Source organism: Lynx rufus, unplaced genomic scaffold (genome assembly GCF_022079265.1).
Source record: "Lynx rufus isolate CCGP_SWC_20201006 ecotype Redwood Valley unplaced genomic scaffold, mLynRuf1.p SCAF_3, whole genome shotgun sequence".
NCBI lineage: Eukaryota > Metazoa > Chordata > Mammalia > Carnivora > Felidae > Lynx > Lynx rufus.
In genome coordinates, this window is record NW_025814845.1 from 56231894 (window position 1) to 56239789 (window position 7896).

Genomic DNA, 7896 nt, shown 5'->3' on the forward strand with positions numbered 1-7896 from the left:
TGAGCGTCCGACTTCAGCTCAGGTCATGATCTCGCAGTCTGTGAGTTCAAGCCCCGCGTCAGGCTCTGTGCTGACCGCTCAGAGCCTGGATCCTGCTTCTGATTCTGTGTCTCCCTCTCTCTTCGCCCCTCCCTGACTCATGCTCTCTCTCTGTCTCAGAAATAAACATTAAAAAAAATTTTTTTTTTAAATCTGCGCAGTCACCACAGATAAAGCTACTGCAGAATCTTTAATCCTGTTTTCCAGTCTTCAGCTTTTTGCCAGCACCAACATTGACTTTGCAGTCTACCTGACTTTCCTCATTCTATTCTTGTGTTCCTTTTGCTGTTTTCTTGAGGTATTTTTCCTTCTCATAATGCCGGGTTTTGCAAGTCTACGTTTGAGTTCATTTTTCTTTATATAATTCATGGAATCTTAAATCATGCCAAAGCCAGTTGTCTTGCCACCACCAAAATGGGCTCTGAATCCAAATACATAGATGATATCTGCTATGGTCTTGTACATTTTGGCTAGTTTTTCCAGAAGTTCTGTCTTAGGTACTTGACAGTTGCCTTTCCGTAGTGAAGAACATCAATGACCATTTTTTTCCACCGAAGTAATCAGCTGGTGATCATAAACTTCCTGGTTGGAAGGGTTACTGTGCTGTTCCTGATGGTGGCAGAGTTTCAAGCAGCCAAGAAGGAAAAGAGACAATATGTTTTGATACATTTACATTGTAAGATAATTACCACAATCAAGCTAATTAACATATTCATTATTTCACATAATTATCTTTTTGTGTGTGGTGAGAACACTTAAGAACTACTCTATTATGGGGCACCTGGGTGGCTCAGTCGGTTAAGTGTGCGACTTCCGCTCAGGTCATGATCTTGTGGTCCATGGCTTCGAGCCCTGCAGCTATGCTGACAGCACAGAGCCTGGACCCTGCTTCCAATTCTGTGTCTCCCTCTCTCTCCGACCCTCCCCCACTCATGCTCTGCCTCTCTCCATCTCTCAAAAATGAATAAATGTTAAAAAAAATTAAAAAAAGAACTACTCTATTAGCAAATTTCAAGTGTTGTAATACATTATTGTTAGCTCTAGTCACCATGCTAAACATTCATTAGGTCTCCAAAATTTATTCATCTTATAACTGAAAGTTTGTACCGTCTGACAAACATCTCCATTTTTCCCTCAACCTCCAGCCTCTGGTAACCACTATTCTACTCTCTATTATTATGAATTCACATTTTTTTCCCCAGATTCCTTATATAAGTGAAATCATACAGTATTTGTCTTTCTGTGTTTGGCTTATTTCATTTAGCATCATGTCCTCCAGGTTCATCCATATTGCAATGCAGGATTTCCTTCTTTTTTAAGGCTAAATAATATTCCATTGTGTATGTGGTGTGTGTGTGTGTGTGTGTGTGTGTGTGTGTGCATGTGCGTGGTAGTCACATAGGCTATTTCCATACCTTGATTGTGGTGATTAATGTTGCAATACATACGGGAGTGCAAATATCTCCAAGACAGTGATTTTATTTCAATGTATAACCAGAAGTGGGATTGCTAGATCATATAGTAGTTCTATTTTTATGGAATCTCCATACTGTTTTTGATAATGGCTTTATCAATTTACATTCTGACCAACAGTATACAAGGATTCTTTTTTTGCCACATCCTCTCGAAAATTAGGCATCTTTCTACTTTTTCATAATAGCCATCCTAACAAGTATGAGATGATCATTGTGAGTTTGATTTCCATTTTCCCAATGACTAGTAATAATGAGCACTTTCATATATACCTGTTGGCCATTTATATATTTATTTCCTTTTGGAAAAATGTTCAGGTCCTTTGCCCATTTTTTAATTGGGTTATTTGGGTTTTTTGCTATCAAGTTATGTGAGTTCCGTATATATTTTAGATATTAACCTCTTATCAGATGTATGCTTTGCAAACATTTTCTCCCAATCCATAGGTTGCTTTTTTATTTTGTTGATTTTCTTTGTTATAAAGAAACTTTTAAGTTTGATGTAGTCCTATTTGTTTATTTTTGCTTCTGTTGCCCTTATTTTTGGTGTCAAATTAAAAAAATAGCCAACACCAATGTCAAGGAGCTTTGTCTCACTTTTATTTTAAAATTTCACAGTTTCAGATCTTACATTAAAGTCTTTAATACATTTTGAGGTTTTTTTTAAAGTTTATTTATTTATTTTGAGAGAGAGAAAGAATGTGCACCCAAGTGAGGGAGGAGCAGAGAGAGAGGGAGAGAGAGAACCCCAAGCAATCTTTGTGCTGTCAGCACAGAGCCCAATATGGAGCTTGAACACGCGAACTGTAAGAACCTGACCTGAGCAAGATTAAGAGTCAGATGCTTAACTGACAGAGTCACCCAGGTGCCCCTGAGTTTTGTTTTGTTTTGTATAGTGTAAGGGTTCGATTTTATTCTTTGAGTGTGGATACCCAGTTTTCCCAACTCCATTTATTGAAGAGACTATCCTTTCCCTATTGTGTATTCTTGGTGACTCTGAAGAAGATTAGTTGACCATATTATGTGTGGGTTTATTTCTGGGTTCCTGATCTTAGAGGAAAGGATTTCATCTTTTCACCTGTGAGTATGATGTTAGTTGTGGGCTTGTCATATATGACTTTTATTATGTTTGGAATATTCCTTCTATACCTAATCTCACTTGATCATGGTGTATAATCCTCTAATATTTTGTTGAATTCATTTTCTAGCATTTTGTTGAGAATTTTTGTATCTATATTCAACAGGGATATTGACATTTAGTTTTCTTTTCTTGTAGTGTTTTTATCTGGCTCTGGTATCAGTAATGTTGACCTTGTAAAATGAGTTTGTGAGTGTCACCTCCCCTTCAAGTTTCGTAGAATTCACCAGTGAAACCTTCTGGTCCCTGACTTTTCTTTGCTGGGTAATTTTTGATTTCTTTGCTGGGAGACCATTCAATCTCCTTGCTAGTAATTTGTCTGTTAAGATTTTCTATTTCTTCATGAATCAGGCTTCATAGATTGTTTGCTTCTAGGAATTTATCCATTATTCTAGGTTACCCAATTTGTGGGTATGTAATTATTAACTATTAATTGTATATAAATATTAATAATCATTTCTTATGATGATTCTTAGTATTTCTGGGTTATTAGTTGTAATGTCTCCTCTTTCATGTATTATTTTACTTATATGAGTCTTCTCTCTTTATCTTAGTCTAGGTAGAGGATTGTCAATTTTGTTCATCTTTTCAAAACCAGCTCTTACTTTTTTGTTGATATTTTGTATTGTTTTACTGGTCTGTATTTTATTTCTGCTCTGATTTTTGTTATTTCCTTCTTTTGACTAACTTTGGGCTTAGTTCTTATTTTTCTAGTTCCTTGAGTTAGATTATTAGTGATCTTTCTTCTTTGTCTTAATGTAGACATTTATCATTATAAACTTCCCTCTTACAAGTGTTTTAGCTACATACCAAAAGTTTTGCTATGCTGTATTTCCATTTTCACTTGTTTTAAGATATTTTTAAATTTCTCTTTTGATTTAATTTTTGAACTATTGATTGTTCAGGAGTAGATATACTTTGCACATTTGTTAATTTTCCAGTTTTCTCCTGTTACTGATTTCTTGTTTCATAACATTGTGGTTAAAAAAAAGAGGCTGATATGATTTAAGTCTTCTTAAGTTTGTTGAGACTTGTTTTGTGGCTTAAGGATTATGGCCTGGAGAATGTTACATGTGTGCTTGATAAAAGTGTGTATTCTGCTGCTATTGCATACAATGTTCTGTATGTCTGTTAGCCCTATTCTAAAGTGTAGCTCAAGTCTAATGTCTCTTTGTTGATTTTCCGTCAAGATGGTCCATCCATTGTTGAAAATGGGGGATTGAGTCCACTACTGTTTTGCATTGTAGTCTATTTCCCTTCATATCTATTAATATTTGCTTTATATATTTAGATGCTCCAATGTTGGGTACAGGGCAAGTGCAAGGTTGGAGGGAAGATGGCAGCCCCAGTTCTGGGGAATTACAACAGCAGTTTCTTTGTGGGAGGGAGGTAGAGCAGCATCTCTCTTTCTGGGATTCTCCCTGGCTGCTATGGCTGTTGGTCACTACAATGGAAAAGATTTGGGTGTTCCATGTGGACCAGGACATTGAAGTCTGCTGATGAACACTAGAGGGTCCTCCGCTATGAAAGCTGCAGAGAGTCCACCGCTGTTGCAAGGGCTGTTGAGATAATCAGCAGCAAAGTCTCCCAGGGTTCTCCACAGAGGTGGCCATTAGGGTTCACAGTGGCACCTGCCACTGTAGAATTGCTACTGATAGCCTCCATCCTTCTGCTTTGTTCCTAGCCACCTCCAGATATCTCAGCTGTGCCAATCTCACCAGTGATCCTCTTGTACAGTTATTCCCCCCCCCTTTTTTTTTGCTCCACTAAGTTGCTATAGGTTTTTAATTTGACTCTGAGTTCTCCCAGGGCTATTTTCATTCCTGGATCACTATCTAATTGTTCTTTTATGTACAGAGATGAAGACTGGTATCTTCTGCTCCATCATCTTGCTAACATCACTCTCCAAGAAAAAGTCCTTGTATTTACCCATGTAGTTGCCATTTCTGATGCTCTTCATGCCTTTATGTAGATTTAGGTTCCATTTGGTATTATTTTCCTTTTTCTTGAAGGACTTTCTTTACTATTTCTTACAGTGAAGGTCTGCTGGTGATGAATTCTTTCAGCTTTGTTTCATGTCTGAAAAAGTCCTTATTTCATTTTTGTTTTTGAAAAATATTTTCACAAGGTAAAGAATTCTGGGTTGATTTTTTTTCTTTCAATACTTTTAGGATGTTGTACCACTATCTTCTAGCTTGAATTGCTTCTGATAAGAAATTTACTCTCATCTTTATCTTTGGTCTTGTATCATATGTCTTTTTCCTCTGGCAGCTTTTAAGATTTGCTTATTATTACTAGTTCTAAGAAATTTTGCCACTAAGCTGTGTTAGATAGGACCAGACAAGATTTAGTCTATGATGAAATCTTACCAATCACTGGGGCAATAATCTTCTCAGTATCCTAAAGCTTTCCACTCTGGCTGTTGGGAACATGCACTATCTTAGTCCATATTGAGCTATGAATACTCTTCCTTTAATCCTTTCTCCCCCAGCTTCAGATAGTTTCCTCACATGTATGTGCTAATGAATACTTAACTGAATATTCAAGAGACACTCTCTGGAGATCCCTAGAATTCTTTCTCCATGCTTTCTCTTCTCTCTGCCACTTCTAGCCTACTTGACTTCCTCAGACTCCCAGCTCCTTCTCTTCAATTCAGGGTTATTCCTCCTGCACTGCAGCCTGAAACCTTTCTCTAGGCAGTAAGCTGGGGATAGTATAGCTTACCTTATTTGTTCTCATTTGACAGGGGACAAATGTCCTTCATAGACTGATAGCCAATATCTTCAAAGCCATTATTTTACAGATGTTATCCATTTTTTCTACTTATTTCAGGCAGAAGGGTAAACCTAAACCTGGTTACTCATCTTGACTAGAAATAGAAGTCCACAGTGACTTTAAAATTTTTTTAATGTTTATTTATTTTTGAGAGAGAGAGAGAAAGAGAAACAGAGCGTGAGCAGAGGAGGGGCAGAAAGATAAGGAGATACTGAATTCAAAACAGACTCCAGGCTCCAAGTTGATAGCAGAGAGCCCGACAACGGGGTCAAACTCATGAACTGTGAGATCATGACCTGAGCCAAAGTTGGACGCTTAACCAACTGAGCTACCCAGGTGTCCCCACAGTGACTTAAAAAAAAAAAAAAGTGCAAATCTTCTTATATTATGCTACTCATAAAACCTGTCAATGGCTTCTCACTGTTCCTAGGATAAAGTCCATAATTCTCGACAAGGTTTTCAAATTTTGGCCACTTCTAGGATATCTTGTGCCCTTACTCTCCCTTTACTCTTTGTTTCAGTTACTCAAACTCAGTGGACACTCTGCCTCTCCTCTCCCTGCCTTTACCCCATGCTTTGTGTGCCCCCTTCACCTAGCTCACTCATACCTACAAATCAGTTTGTCTTGAATGCCATTTTTTTTTTTTTTCAGGAAAACTGTCTTTGGCTTCTCTCAATAAGTTATGTTTTAATCATTGTCCTCATAGGTTAGAGATCAATATTAAGGTGGTACTCTCTAATATATCAGGAAATTATGTTAAATAATTTCTGAGCATGTTTCCAATGATAAATTTCCAAGGTTTGATAAAATAAACATTCTTTAAAAACAAATACATTATTTGTATAGGATATATATACATATCTTACTTATTAAGATTATAATACTTTATTAAATTTGATTGTAGAAGTGTTGAATGGGATCTGGTAGCACTTAACTTCTCAGGAAGGCTTCTTTGAATGAGGTTAAACATTGCCATACACATTGTACCTCACCTATAATTTGTTATTATTTCAAACTCAATATATTGATAAAGTACTCAGTATTATCAGTATGAGAGAGGTAGTATAAAATCAATCTCATTCCTAAAGAAAGTTAAGATTTACTTAGTAAAATAGGCTCATATGCAAGAAACAGCAAGGAATTGGACAAATATTTATAAGATAATAATTAAATGCGTATTAAGTTGTATATTCAATAAGTCCTGCCCTTGCTACTCTAAGAGTGGAAAGGTTTAGAACAGATTAGGTAGAGAAATCAGCCATTCAAATTTAAGCTAGAGAAGGGACTCCAGAGGCAATAAATATTAGGTAAATTAGTTAATTATCTGAAATAGCTAGAAGAAAAAGGAGGCAAAAGAATAGGTAGGTATAAAGCATTGCCCAAGAAAAAAGTTGATAAAACTGAATCTGTTGTCAAATGCAAGGAATACATGTTAGGTCAAAAGCTAGAAGACAAATTATAGGTCATAACTTGGGTCAACACGAGAATTCAGTGGGAGAAAGAAGTAAGATGGCAATGAAGCTGGAGGACTTAGCACTCCTCATATGAGAAGGGCTATAGTACCTGAAGCTCCCTGAAGCCTCCCTGTTACTAAAGCTTAATTGTTATTGGGTGTGGATCACATGTTGAATATGTGAGGGGCCTGAATTAAAGGAAATTGGTTGGAGAGATTTTTATTCTGACCCCTGCATAAACACCCAGGCTTTCCTTCTCAAGAAAGGGAAGACTTTCCCAAGGTTTTCCCTAGAAAACCTAGGTATCAAATCTCTTTGGTGGGATGCTCTGTTCCACCTCTGTGCCTTAAATCAGTCATTTATGGCCATGGCCCCAGGTATTTGTCTATTCTGATCTGTTCACTATGATTATTTTGTACACAACTCCCTGCTTCCTGATCTGCACCCATTCATTCCATAGTCCATCTAGCCTCTTACTGTGGCTCCATTCCAGATTACAGTTCTGCTTCTGTCCTTTGAACTAGACTTTGGTATTTGGTTTCCTCTTTCTGATTCTTGGCTTGCTCTCAAAAGTATGTTCTAATGATCATGCCCACTTCAAATGACTTCACTTTCATTATTCTATAGGGACTCAACCCCTGTTTCTTTGGCAACATAACCACCATTTCTGGCCATGGAGTGGTGCCTCAACAAAAACCCCTGGACCTTACATAAGAGATTCACGTCAGTGCTTGTTCATATGTGTTTTTCTTTACTAAGTACTGTCTCCATTGGATGCAGTGCCAGGGCTGGCTATAATAATGGCAAAGTCCAAATCATTCCCTCCTGTGTGTTTTGGCTCATTGTCTCTGGCAGTTGGGGTAAGTTGCAAAGCATTGGGTTCAGAGTGGAGTTTTAATGTCAAGTGTACAGAGATTAGTGAAAATGAATTTTGGATGCAAGAATGGTAAAACTGGAAGTAGAAGTCCCCTACTTTATGGTCAGAAATCTAGAAAGTAGTGATGGGTGGTACATATC

At 37.3% G+C, this 7896-nt stretch overlaps 1 pseudogene; it reads right to left on the bottom strand.

Annotated features, from left to right (window-relative positions):
* Positions 1-229: 229 nt before the first annotated feature.
* Positions 230-1166, bottom strand: LOC124521084 (40S ribosomal protein S24-like; annotated as a pseudogene).
* Positions 1167-7896: the final 6730 nt, after the last annotated feature.